This window comes from Mustela nivalis (genome assembly GCF_964662115.1).
Source record: "Mustela nivalis genome assembly, chromosome: 6".
NCBI classification, from domain to species: domain Eukaryota; kingdom Metazoa; phylum Chordata; class Mammalia; order Carnivora; family Mustelidae; genus Mustela; species Mustela nivalis.
The window spans coordinates 115,855,820-115,869,416 of NC_139025.1; the positions used below are offsets into that span (position 1 = coordinate 115,855,820).

At 51.1% G+C, this 13,597-nt stretch overlaps 1 protein-coding gene across 4 annotated transcripts in view; it reads left to right on the forward strand.

Moving 5' to 3' along the window:
• Positions 1-4,856: 4,856 nt before the first annotated feature.
• The window catches only part of CD276 (CD276 molecule), a 30,057-nt gene continuing 21,316 nt past the window's right edge, over positions 4,857-13,597 (forward strand). Inside the window, exon 1 of one of the 4 annotated variants that reach the window (XM_082735771.1) lies at positions 4,857-5,166. The gene's annotated coding sequence lies outside the window, so the exon portion shown is untranslated. Of the gene's footprint in view, positions 5,167-5,212; positions 5,430-13,597 lie in introns of those variants that run through there. The other 3 variants (XM_082735772.1, XM_082735769.1, XM_082735770.1) reach the window with 3 other exon arrangements.

Sequence of the window (13,597 nt, forward strand, 5' to 3'; positions counted from 1 at the left end):
GCTCAGGTTATGATCTCGGGTCCTGGGATGCAGCCTTGCATCAGGGTTCCCACCGAGCCAGGAATCCGCTTGTCCCTCTGCCCCTCCCTCCACTCATATGCTCATTTGTTCTCAAATAAATAAATAGAATCTTAAAAAAAAAAAAAAGACTCTCTCTCTCCCTTTCCCTCTGCCCCCCACCTCCTGCTTGCATGCTTTCTCTCTTGCTCTCTCAAGAAAAAAACAAAACAAAACAAAGAAAACTGGCAGGTGAATAATAAACCATTCTCCCTACTGGGACAGCTTAGCTTTCCCTTGTGCCGGCGCCAGGGCTGGAACCATGGTCGGATGTCCTGAAGATGTCCAAGCACGTACCTCAAGCCCAGCTAAAACCACATGACCATCATGTGTCCCCGTAACTCAAAAAGCAATACTAGGATTTGAGATTTAGCACCTGGATTGAGACTAGGATTTCTGGATTTCAAATGGGTTATCCACTGTCTTCCCTAGGAAGGTCTCCTCTGCTGGCTTCTCCTGAGGGGCCCCTTTGTTCTCCAAGCCTGGGGCTCTTGGTCTTATCCCTCTCTCTGGAACCCTTAACTTGTTCTGTTCTGTGCTCTTTTCTCTGAGCCTGTCATAGGCCAAACCTAGGAGCAGGACCAGGGCAAGGGGACATAAATGAGGCCTCTGTGATGCAATACTGAAGGAGGCCCTCATTCTCGGGGTTGTGCAAGTGCTGGTAACTGGGTTATTAGCACGTGACTAGAAGTCATCAGAAAAAAAAAAAAAAAAGCCCAGAAAAACCAAACCAACTCCCAGTATGAGGGAAAAACGTCTCCTGGCACCACAGTGCTCTTTTACTTTTGTTGTTTTCTTTCTTAACTCCATACCGGCCCTCCGGTTTGGAGAACCACCCTGCCCCTCCAGCAGAAAGACAGATTCCAAGATGGCTTCCTGGTATCCCAAGCGCCGGAAGCGTGGGCTGGAGAAGGAAGAGGAGAGCAGCAGGAGGAGGGTGCAAGCTACCACCCGGGACAGAGGATGACAGACGCTGGAGAGGGTGGCCAGGGAAGAAGAGGGGACAGTGGGCCAGAAGGGGACAGCTGGCCATACAAGCCTTGTTAGAAGGCTTGTCTTCTTGTTAGAAGACGTTTTGTTATTTTTCAGTGTATGTGTTGGATGGGGTGGGGGTGTTAAGATGTTCTTGTTGGATCAGTTCTGCTCTTTTTTCCAGGCTGCTCCTGCTCTTTTGCCTGCCAGAAGCTTCCAGCTGGAAGTATTTGGCTCTAGACACCTGAAGTCTAACACTCAAGGGTCAGGAATAAGAAAGCAGAAAGCAGGAACATGCCCTGGTCACTATGCTCTATATTCAACTCTACCCTGGATCCGGTTATTTCAGGGAAACTTGGTTGCCTTAGACAGTCTGGGCTGGCTGACCAGTCCCAAATGGCAGCCTTCTGCACTCTAATTGAGTGGGTGGGGCTGGGTGGGGTGGTGGCCTTTGCGAAAACACCCAGGACTGAAACTGTAGTTTCAGACCTGAAAGTGCAAACAAGTTTGGAGGTAAAGTGCAGCCTGTGTAAGGGAGGCCAAGGTCAAGATTCTGGTGTCACAGGGAACTTGGAAAAAATGCCGCAAGGGATCCTTTGGCCCCCACCACAGCCAATACTTGATTTTTCTTTCTTAGGGAAGTGAAGAGTTCTGGGTATTGTTCTTAGGTGAGGCCTGCCAACGTCTTGGAGCTGCTTTCTGAAAGATGGGCTGCTTAGCTGCTCTAAGGAGCCCAACCTCACACCCCCGCACTCACCTTAAAGCTAGGTTAAGGAATTCAGTTTGCTTGATTTAAGGGTATTCAAATAGATGAGGAAAATACTTGTCCTTTTGTATGTTAAGGAGGCTAAAGAAAGATGTCTTTGAATTTTATCGGCATCTCAGAGATTCTGTTCCAGGAAAAGTAATAGGAGGGTCAGCACATGACCTCCCTTTGCTGGAATGATGGTCTGATGCTATTGCGTCTGATATTACAGCGAGCCTGGGGAGGATGAGACTCTCAAGGGTCACTGTTCAATCTCTCATCAATCCTGAATAAGCAATGGCAGCTCTGGGGGTGAGGCCAAGGGCTGGATGCAATCCTGGGTCCTGGAGGCAGCTGCATGATGCCTTTGGAACCAGGCTGCTTCTGACTTTCTCCTCAGCGACCCTTAGCTTTTGTCCCCAGAGCTGCAGGATGACTGCTGTACAACCGGTTGTGTGTCTGCACTTCTGGCACAAAGAAAAAGAAGAGCAAAAGGCGAAGGCACATGCCACCTAGGCCCGCTCCTTATTGTTACTCTAAAAAATGTTTAATTGTGATAAAATATAGACACGATAGAATTTACCATCTTAGCCATTTCTAAGGGCACAGTTCAGTAGCGTTCCGTACATTCAGACTGTTGTGTAACCCATCTCCAGAACTCTTCCCATCTCATGAAACAAACTCCATATCCACTTAACAGCAACCCCCACCCCATCCCCTCCTCCTCCAGATCCTGGCAACCACACTTCTCCTCTCTGTCACTAGGAATTTGACTGCTCTGGGGACCTTCTGTAAATGGAATCATACAATACTTGTCTTTTTGGGACTGGCTTAGTTCACTTAGCATCATGTCCTTGAGATTCATCCATGGCATACCATGTGTCAGAATTTCCTTACTTTTTAAGGCTGAATAATTTTCCATTATATGTATTACATTTTATTTATCCATTCATCTACTGATGGCCACTTGGGTTTTTTCTACTTTTCGGTCATTGCGAACAAAGCTGCTATGGACGTGGGCATACAAACATCTCTTTGAGACTGTGCTTTCAGTCTCTTGGGTTTATTCTCAGAAGTGGGACTGTTGGATCCCATAGTGATTCTATTTTTAATTTTTTGAGGAACCACCATGCTGTCTTCCCTTGCATAAGCCCATTCCTTTAACAAGTTTTTTTCAAAGCCCCAACCTGAGAGTTTCACTTCCATCTCATTGGCCACAGTGGATCACGTGATCACTTCTAGCTGCAAGGGAGCCTGGGAAATGATGTATTTTTGACTAAGCCTAGAAAAACACCCTCTGCGATGTGGAGATTCCTGTATATTAGGGAGGGTCACTCCAGCTGTTTGTGTTCAAGGCAGGTGTTTGAGTCTCAGCTGAGCCCATCTCAGACACTCTATCTATTCCCTGCCCTAGCTGTTTATCCTTTGGGGGGATCAGCACCCTCTCAAGCCACTGCTTCCAAAAATGTGAGGCAATACTCACTTTCTTTCCTCCTGACCTGTTCTCTTAAGCAATTATGAAAAAATATCTCTCCCCACACACACCCGTATAAACTGTCCTGTGCTATTCCTTCCTTGTCCATCATGGCTGAGTCAAGCGTCTGCTTCCACACTCTAAGTCCTCTGGGATACGACCTGTGTCACCACTGCAGGGCACAAGGTACAGGATTGACTCTTGGTGGAGGAAAGGAGACTCCATTCTTCTAGATTAGTTCTATGCCACCTCCAGGGTCCTGCTGGAGGGATCCTGGCTCTCTCAGCCTAAGGACACCTCTTCCTCAGATATTTCTCCCCAGGTTGTGGGGCCTGGTGGGGGCTGCTCATCCTGCGATCTATGAAGTCAGGCCCAGCCTGGAACAGGACCTGATAGGGCAGGGGGAGCAGTGTGCATTGGTGGAGAAGCTCATGACCTCCAAGCCAGATGGTCGTGCCTTGAACCCCTGTTCTCTGCTCCCATCCCTAGAAGCAGTTACATAGACATAGCCGCTATCAAACTTAAATTCAGAAACACATGTGCACGTAGATTCAAACACAGAGTTGCTTACACAAACGTCCGTACCCATGTGCCACACACACACACACATACACAAAAGCAGGCACAGAATTAAATTTGCATTCGGCACTTAAATTCAAGGGGGCAAATCTTGTTCCTCCAATTACTACTTTTATCCTTTAGTAATTTATTAATTTATGTCTCATTTTTTTAATTTGTCAAATGAGGATAATCATGGCATTCCACTCACTGAGTTGTGACTATTAAATGAGATAAAATAGTAGAGAACTTACGAGTGGTTACACCTTCCAGAGATGCGCATGCATTCATTCTATTTCCTGAGCCCCCTCCTCCTTCTCTGTTGCCACTTGGTGGTGAGCCTGGCAAAAGCACGAGGTTCGAATCCTTCTATACATCCTCAGGTTTCTCACCTGTAAAACGGAGCTAATATTATCTATCTGGTGGGACTGTAGTGAGCCTCTAAAGGGGTCCCAGCAGGGAAAGCTCCGAGTCTAGACCCTGGCCCCCAGAAACCTTGCTACACTTGAGCTGTTCCTGTCTGTAACTGATGAAGAACAGGTCGGAGAGCAGATGCCGGGACGGGATGTGCAAAGGTAAGCGCCTAACGCCACCCCCCCGCCCCGCCCCCAATCTCCTCCCAGGCTGGAGCTGGGGCCTCTAAGGACAGAGCCCAGACACGGGGATCAGAGCTGCTCCCCCTGTTGGAGCCTGGCCCGGGGTTGGGGGCAGGGCTGGTCGGGTGGCCGTGGGTGGGAGGAAAAGAGGAAAACCAGCTCAGTGGAAATTACCCTGCGGTTGGCTTAGGCGCCCACGACACTGTATTTATAGAGAGCTCCCTGCAGCTCTTAATTCCTCGCAGTCCACTTAACCCTTTCCAGGCCGCGGTACCAGCCCCAGGCGGAGGGAGAACACAGGACTGGGGTCGGCTCGAGGGATCCGGGATTGGAGATCCGGCTCTGCCGCCAGCCGCCTGGAGGGTGGGGTGGTCAGCGGGCAGTCACCTGTCTGTCCCCTCTCGCAGAATATAAACGTCGGATCTTGAGAGTGTGGGAACGGGGAGGGGGAGGGGCACGGGCAGACCAGCGCCCCCTGGCCCGAGTCCAGAATCTGGTCTGGGGTCAGGGGCGGGGTCCGGGCAGATGCCCTGCCCAGCGGGCGGGCTCAGGCCTCTGCCCGGGACAGCCGCCGCGGGGCCAATCCCGCCTCTGGGGCGCACCCGGGCTGCCTTTCCGGGCCCGCGGCTTCCTCCAGCCCGCCCCGCCCCTCCCCTCGGCCTCTCCGGGCCGTCCCCGACCCCCACTCGGGCCCGGCCTCGCGGCGGCGGCGGCTAGACAGCGCTCCGCCGCGCCCCCGCGTACCGAGAGCCGGCCGCCGCGCGGTGAGTGCTTGCGTGGCGCGGGCCCGCGAGGGTGGGGGCGGCCTTTGTCTGCGGCCGAGCGGTGCCTGGCAGCCGGACCGCGTGCTGTGCCCTCCCTCTCAGGGCGCCCGCGCCCGGCCCACTCCCCGGGTCCGCGGCGCAGCTGGGCTCTGGGCCCCCAGGCAGCGGGGGCCGCCACAATCCAACCCCGCCCTAAGCTTGTCGCCGAGGGGGCTGGGGCACAGTGGGACCTGCCCTCGCCCGGGAGGTCCTGGAGGAGGCTGGTGGGTGCTTGTGATTCCCGGGGCCCTGGGCGTGCAGGGGCGTGGGGGCAGATCTGTCACTGTGTTGATGATTCTGGAAAGCTCAAAGAAGCCAGCTGGGGTAAGCGGGGAAGCAGGGTCTTCCGGGCCCTCCAGAGGGCCCTGCAGAGGAAAACACCCTGAGTCCCAGCTCCGAGGAGGGAGAGCTGCGGGGGAAGGTTGGGAAAGGGGGCCCACTCTTCTTGGGCCTAAAGGGAGGACTTACGGGGGCAGCAGCGGGCGAGAGGGGGACAGATTCTGAAAAGAACAGGTAGGGAAAGCTGACCTGGGGGAAGGGGTGAATAGGTGTTGGGGGTGAGGCGCGAACACGAGGGAGCAGGATGGGGCAATTTGGGCTCTGAAATTCTCCAAGAGATGGCGGGGGAGATAGGACAGAGAGGAGGTAGGAAACTTGGTGTCCGAAAGGTGGGGACCCAGGATGGGGGACACACTGGGGGGGGGGGTTGAACCTCAGTGTCCCAAGGCCCTCAGAATGCTGTTTAACCAGGGAGTTGGCAGGTTTGGTGGCCTAAGGCAGCAAACTGCCAGAAAAGGGGATTTATTTCTAAGCCAGACCTGCCCTAATGAGAAATGCGTGACAGATGACTCAGAAATGGATGGATCTATCACTGGGGGAAAACGTTAGGCAAATGGTAGTGCAGGAGCTATGGGGGAAGAGGGGAAGGGTTTGCTTGATCTAATTGAGAAAAACAATTTGCCTTCAAACTGGATGTGGGTAGTTGTAAATGAGTCAATTTCATCATTCAGTTAAGGCCCAGGTCCTTTTCTTACATGCATGTCTTTAGCTGTTGGCCTCTGTATTAGAAAGTAATGAAGCTATTCTGTCTTTAAGAGAGGTCTGCATTTAGTCCAGCCTCCTCTCATTCCCTCTGGCCTCTCAGAAATGCCTAGGAAATCTGATGCTGTGCAGCCTTCCCTGCAGTTTGAGGGCCTGTACATAGGTGGGACGCTTTTGGAAGCTGGGAAAAATTGAAGTCTAAACTTGAAATTGAAGCTGAAACTTGTCTGATGGGTTGGGCCCATCTGAGTGGTGGGGCGGGGTGGAGGGCTCTGGGGCTGCAGGGTGTGAGCCATGGCTCATAGTTCCAGCTCATTGGGAATGGGAATATTTGGGGTGAGTACATTCCCTGATATCTAGAGTTCCTGAGCCTTAGCACTAACACTTATTTTAACTATCGAGCATGGAAATCTTTCTCTGCCGTATTATGTACATCACAGTCTGACATCAGGACACTCCTGACGTCAGTGAAATTTTTCTTCGTGATTTCGGGTCAGTGGTGTGAATGTCACATTTTGCACTAACAGGCTGTAGGGTGAGGGGACTCTTGTGGGAGTGAGCTTTGCACTAAGTGGCTTCAGCCACACTTTTACTAATCACTTGACTGTTGTTTGGAGGTTTTTTCCCTCTCTTCAATGACATCGCTGATGGTTTCTCCTGCTTGCCTTCAGTGAGCTTTCCAATTTACTCCAGACTCGTGGGCTGCAAGAAATCAGACCATTCAGCTTGTAAGAGGGGAGAGCGTGTGTTAATGCAAGGCTGAGATGGGAAGGGGTGCTGGGATTTGTGGAGCTGGCGTTCCTTCCTGTCCCTGGCCCTCTGCAGCTCTGACCAGTCACCTGATGGAAGCAGACCAGCTGCATGTCTGAGATGCTCAGATGCCTGACGGGGGGCGGGGTGCTTGAACATTTGTGGAAAGGACATTTATAGAAGCATCGTCTCTTCTGAGGAGGTGGTGTCCTTCCTCTTGTGAGGATGACTTCTGAGCCTTCCTGGGGGAACTCCTCAGTCCTTAATCTGTAGCCCTGTCTTGTCTGGAGCCATAAATCTTGATTCTTTGGAGCAGGATTTGGCCTTGACCATGAGCTAAGCAGTACTGCTTGGGGTCAGATTGGCAGGATGGCTGTAGACCTGTGAGTTGGGATTCCACCGCATCTAAGGACACTTCTGGAAAGTGTTGTAGAACACGTCTCTGGCCTGCTGCTGGCTGGTTCTTGGTTGGACATGTGGGGTTTGAGTGTGAAGAAAAATGGTCCAAATACAAACAGCCTCTAAGATTATGACCACATGGGCCTGAGGCTGTGGACTTGAGTCATGGGGTCAGAGGAGGAGGAAGGGCAGGCGGAATGATGTCACTGCCCATGAGCTTATCCTCTGAGTGGGTGGCCGCTTCTCATTGCTGTCCTCTTTCCAGACCCCAGGGCAGGAGTGCCGGGTGGCGGCATTGGGGGGCAGAGTTGGGCAGTAGCTGCAGGGGAAGGCATAGCCTGGGCCTGTGGGAAGTAGGAGGGTGGGAACTGATTGATGTGATCCGTGAGAAATTTCCTTTGGTCTCAGATACATCAAACGTCTGGACCAAGGCCTCATGTGTTTTTCTGCAACCCCGGCTGCCACAGCCCAGTTTTGCCACCCCTGCAGTATGAGGTTCCAGCTAGGAACACGGAGGTTCCAGGTTGGAGGTGGGGTTGTGCTGGATGCTTCACAAGCATTACCTTGTTTAATCATGTCAGTTCTCCAAAGTCGAGCGTCATTAGGTCCGTGGTAGAGATGGGGAAGCCAGAGCCCAGAAAGGGGAAGGAAGTCACGTGCCCAAAGACACACAGCTGGCACATGCTAGACCTGGTCTGCTGTCCGTCCCCAGAACAGGGAGAGATCTCGTTTGGAGAGCTGGGGAGAGGGCAGGCCTGACCTGGGTATCCCAGTCCGAGCATCGGTGGGAGCGCTTGCTTTTCCAGAAGCACCCTTTTTCCTTCTGCACCCTTGTGCCTCCGGAGGCCCTTCTCAACCCTCCAGGTCTGAGTTGTGCTCCCAGCCAGCTGCCCCCACTCTGTCATTCTCTTTGTGGTCCAGAGAATGGATGCCTCCTCTACACCCCTAATTCCTTTGGGCATTTGGTCTTCCTGAGGCATTTGGAGAGTATCAGAGGGAAACCTGCTAGGAGTGGGGAATGAGAAGCATTTTTTATTGGGAGCCCTGGAGTAGGAAAAGATAGTACCTCTGAAAAGCAGGGCTCCCAGGTCACCCTAAAGTCAACATGGGCTCCCCGGAACCGGGGCTTCCCCGGGGAGATACTGGAATGTGCACTGGGGGTGGGGGGACCTAGATGTATATAGCCCGACAGAGGAGCTCTTGGCTGGGGGCGGGGGTGCCCAGGTGGCCTTGTCCGCATGACTATGGCAATAATAACAGCAGGAATAATTTGTTACTGCTGCTTGTGGGTGCTAGGTGCTTTCCTAAGTCCTTTCTGCATATGGTCTTATTCTTATAGCAGCCCTTGTGGAGTAGGGGTTGTTACTCCTGCTTTAGAAATGAGGAATCAAGTCTCAAAGAGGTTAAATCATTTATATTTGGTCGTGTGTCTAAAAAAAACTTTTGAGGCAGAATTTGAACCCAGGGCTGCCTGCTCCAGAGCCCAAGCTGTACCCTGGGGCTGGCAAGGTGGCTTAATGATTCCATTTAACAACACAAAAGGCCTAAAAAGCAAGGTACACAGGGGGCTATTTCCAGCTGTCCTGTAATCTCCCTAAGAGAGTAATTTGAAGTCCTTATTTTATAAATGAGCAAACTGAGGGTCAGAGAGGATGTTTGTCCCAAGTCCCATGACTAGGAAGTAGCAGAGTCTAGATTTGAAACTGTGTCTTCTACACCAAAGTCATCTCCTTAAACACCAGGGCTCACTTTTCCTATGAAGGCTCTTGTGAGGACAACAGCCCAGCATATGATCATGGTTAGAGCACAGGATGGTGGTGGGACCTTAGAGAGTTGAGGAGACAAAGACCCAGAGAGGCAATGGGAGCCGAGGGAGCCTAGGAAGTGAGTGATGGAGCCTGGTCTGAAATCTATAAAAATCTCCCAAGTTGCTGTTTTTCTTTTTCGTATTAACGAAAGAATTAGACACTCATGGTCAAAGTCACAGAAATATATCAACTAAGAAGTAGGAGTAGATGCTTGCCCTTGTTCCCACGTTCCAGGGTTGGGTTCACTGTCACACTTCCAGACCCCTTTCCCATATACAAACATCCATCTTTCTCTAAACACATGGTCACTTTCATTCATTCACCATGTGCGGGGTCTTCGCTGGAATCAAGCGTACAATAGTCAATAGAGCAGACACTGTTCCTTGTCAGGAAGGGTCCAGTATGACACGAGGAAAAGGAAACTGTGCAATGAGTAACAGGGACTCCCCTAGGGTGGCCGATCGCTTCCTGACTTTTCTGCCAAGGTGGCTCTCGGGATAAAGTGGTGTTACGCATGTCATCTGGGAGGAAGGAACTGTGTTTGCAAAAACCCACGAGAAGAGGATCCCCTGTTGTAGGACTCAGAAGAGGCGAGTGTGGGGGAAGGACAAATGGGAGGAGGTGAGGCTGGGGAGGTGAGCAAGGCCAGAGCAGGTAGGGCTCTGTGGGCCCTGGAGGAGCTGATGACATCTTGGAAGTGATGGCCTGATGCAGTTTATGTTTTTATAGCAGTTATTCTGGTTGCTGTGTGGAGTCAAGACTGGGGTATAGAACCGGGTGAGGAGACAGAGGGAAAGTCGAGAGACCAGTGAAGAAGCTTTTGTAGTCAGCCAGGCAAGAGACGACAAGGACTTGGCAAAGCAGTGAGAGCAGCACAGGTGGAGACAAACAGAGGGTGAAGCCGTATCAGGCACCGGCAAACTTTTTCTGCAAAGGGCCAGAAGTAAATATTTCAGGCTTTGCACGGATTACAAGTGCACGGTTCCGCTGTCGTCTGCAGAAGCAGCCGCAGACAATACGTAAATGAAATGTGGCTACATTCCAACCAAACTTTATTTACGGACACTGGGATTTGACTTTCGTGCAATTCCTGTGTCTCATGAAATACTCTTTTGATTTCCAACCGTTTAGAAAAGTAAACCCTTTCTTAATGGGTGTGCTGAACTAAAGCAGGCAACAGGCTGGTTTTGGGGCTTGGCTGTCGATGTAGTTTGGGGTCAGGAATGGTTGTTCTCGGTGACGGACTGTAGAGGCAAGAGAAACTCGGGTTTCTGGCTTGAGCAGAGGGTGGAGAGTAGTGCCTTTCCCGAGCGGGAAGAGCTGAAGAGGAACAGGTTGGAGGGGAGATCCAGAGTTTGAAGAGGGAGATGCCTGTGAGTCACCGGCGAAGAGATGTTTAGGGGACAGTTGGAGCTCAGATGAGAGGTGTGGGCTTGGGGAAGAAAATCTAGGAGTTGCCAGCATATAGACGATATTTAAAGCCATAGGAGTGGGTGAAATCATCTAGGGGAAAATAGTAGAGAGACTTGAGGAGAAGGTCTAGGAGCCAACCCCGAGGGGTTCGGTGGTGGAGGAGGAAGGCTGGGCGCTGAAATACAGGTGATGCTGAGATGGAGAGAGAGGTAGGGGACCAGATCTGCAGCCATGGGGCCATCTGTTAATACAGAAATGAGGTCATACAGTTGACAGTATGCTTGACTGACGTGACACATGTCATGGACTTATTTCTGTATCAGTATACATTCTTTTAAAAAGCTGTGCGCTACTCCAGTACGCAGAGGCGCCGTCATTAATGTACCAGTTCCCAACTGGTTCCCATTTTTGCTGCTAGCTGGGTGTCTTTGAGAGTGGAGCTGGTGTGTCCCTAAACCAGTTCCTACGAACTACAGCCCATGGGCCAAACCTTCTGCTGCTTGTTTTTTGTATAGCCCACAGCTAAGAATGGTTTTTACATTTGTCATGGTTGAAAAAAAAAAATCATGTGATTCATGAAAATTACATGCAATTCAAATCCGAGTGTCCATAAATAAAGTTGTGTTGGAACACGGCTCTGCTCATTCATTTATGCATTGTCTATGACTGCTTCCCTGCTACAATGGCAGGGTTGAGTAGCTGTGACAGATATCAGATGGCCTGGAAAGTCTAAAATATTTACTATCCGGACCTTTACAGAAAGAGTCTTTTCCACTCATGCCAACAGAACAGCCCTGGGAAGCCCGGCTGGGTGTGGTTTGGCTCATCGGCCCATTCTGGAGCCAGTCACTGAGGGTTCTCCAGTGAGTCAGGTCCAGTCACCTGCTGAGGCCCAAGGGTAGGGGTCAGTCACACCAGCATCACAGGGACTGGGTTCCCTGCAGAACCGGGGAGCCCTGTTATTAGAAGGAATCGGTATAGAAGGAGAGAGGCGCTCTAGAACAAAGGTTGAAGAAAGTTGCTAAGAGCCTCAAGACTGACTGCTGAAGACAGAGAGGGTCTGCTTAGCATCTGTTGTGTTTCCTTCTCAAAGAAAGAAGTTGCAGGGCGCCTGGGTGGCTCAGTGGGTTAGGCCTCTGCCTTCAGCTCAGGTCATGATCCCAGGGTCCTGGGATCGAGCCCCGCATCGGGCTCTCTGCTCCACAGAGAACCTGCTTCCTCCACTCTATGTGCCTATCTGCCTGCCTCTCTGCCTACTTGTGACCTCCGTCTGTCAGGTAAATACATAAAATCTTTAAAAAAAAAAAAAAAAAAAAAAAAAGAAAGAAGTTGCAGAGGCTGTTAAGAAGGAACTGAAGTTCAGGCCAGGTAGGGAGGTGATGATCTGGTGGATTCCATGGCTTTGTCTTCTGGCCCCTTTGATTGTCCTGGTGCAGGGTGAACTTGGAGATAAGATGTCTGGAAGCTGTTTGGGGTATTTCAGGAAAACCGGGGTAGATGGTGAGGGTGGGGGCCGTAGCCCTCCATGGTTTCCCACTGTGTACAGAATCCATCCTTAGGCAACCCCTGACCACCACCCGTGCCCCATCTCCCGAAAGCCACTCCCCAGAGTCCCTCTCTTCTCAGAGGATGCTGTGGGGGCTCACTCCTCCAGGGAACTGCTTGACCCTCCATGCCCATAATACTTCATCATGTTTGGCGTATGAGTGGCTAGATGAATGCTGGAAGACTTGAGATGGGCAAATAACCGGTTTTACAGGGAAAACGGCAAATTTGGGGAGCGACAGATTGGGGATTGTGTCCTTAACCCCTGACAAAATCCTGGAACCAGTTATTAGTGGAGCACTTGAAGAAGAGTCTATTTTCTTCAGAGGAGCCTTTTTTTTTTTTTCCCTGGTTCCTCTCCATTTGACCGGCCCTCCACCAGAAGTGGGGATAAGACCTGTGATGCGCAGTTGGGTGGCAGCACGAAGGGGGAGATTCCTAATCCCAAGGCCCTGAACAGTGGGTGGGCATTGATCCAGAGGCAGAACCTAGTGCTGTAGGGTCTCCTTATTCCTGTCCTCTTCCTGAGGACCTCAATGCCACAAGAAACAAAGCAGGGAAAAGAGGGTAACCTTTTTGGGTAACGTTCATTTTTCTTTCTTTTCCTTCCATCACAAAATTATCAAGCACCTTCCAGGGGCCAGGAACTGTCCCAACAGTACTGCAAAAGATCATGGCATGGTCACACAACACTGTGACTGTACTTCCCCCCACTGAATTGTACACTGAAAATGGTTGAAAGGGTCAACCTCACACTCCATGGATTTTGCAATTTAAAAGAAAAGTTCGTGGCAGTTGGGGTGATGGAACAGGTTTAACTGGATGAAATGTAATAAATAGTGGCACAAATGAAGTATCCCAGAAAGCCCCACCCCCTCCCCAGCTCCATCAGAAGAGGACAGCAGAGACGAGGGTCTGTGGCGATGAGAGTGAATGGTTCCCAGTCACTGACCACAGATTTAATCGTCTGTGATTTTGGTTATTTTGATGAACAATGTGGCACGGCTGCTCAGGGTGGCCTCGTCAAGGGAGAAGATCTAAAACGTGCAGGGAGGGGGTGGACTTGTAATATAAGGTTGAAGGAGGACTGGTGGGTGGAACACGAGACAGGTTTGGTTTCAGGATAAAGCAGAGCTTTATGCCAGTGACGCTGCCCCAAAGCCAGTGGATTTCTTCAGGAGGCCCGTGGTACCCAGCACTGGTGGGGTCAAACGGGTTGTGAGGGTGGCCCGAGAGAGGCACCCAGTTCTGATATGTGACCATTAACCTCTGCAGATTCTCCAGAATTGGAGGATCTCTCTTCTTTCCATAATCTCCCTCAATGATCCCAACTTGGGCTCCCATCACTCCCAATGCGTGGGTAGCTCCTGTCCTGTTCTGATCTCTGACTCCATGTGTCCAGCAGTCCATGTGGCATTTGGCGTGGACGCTCTGTG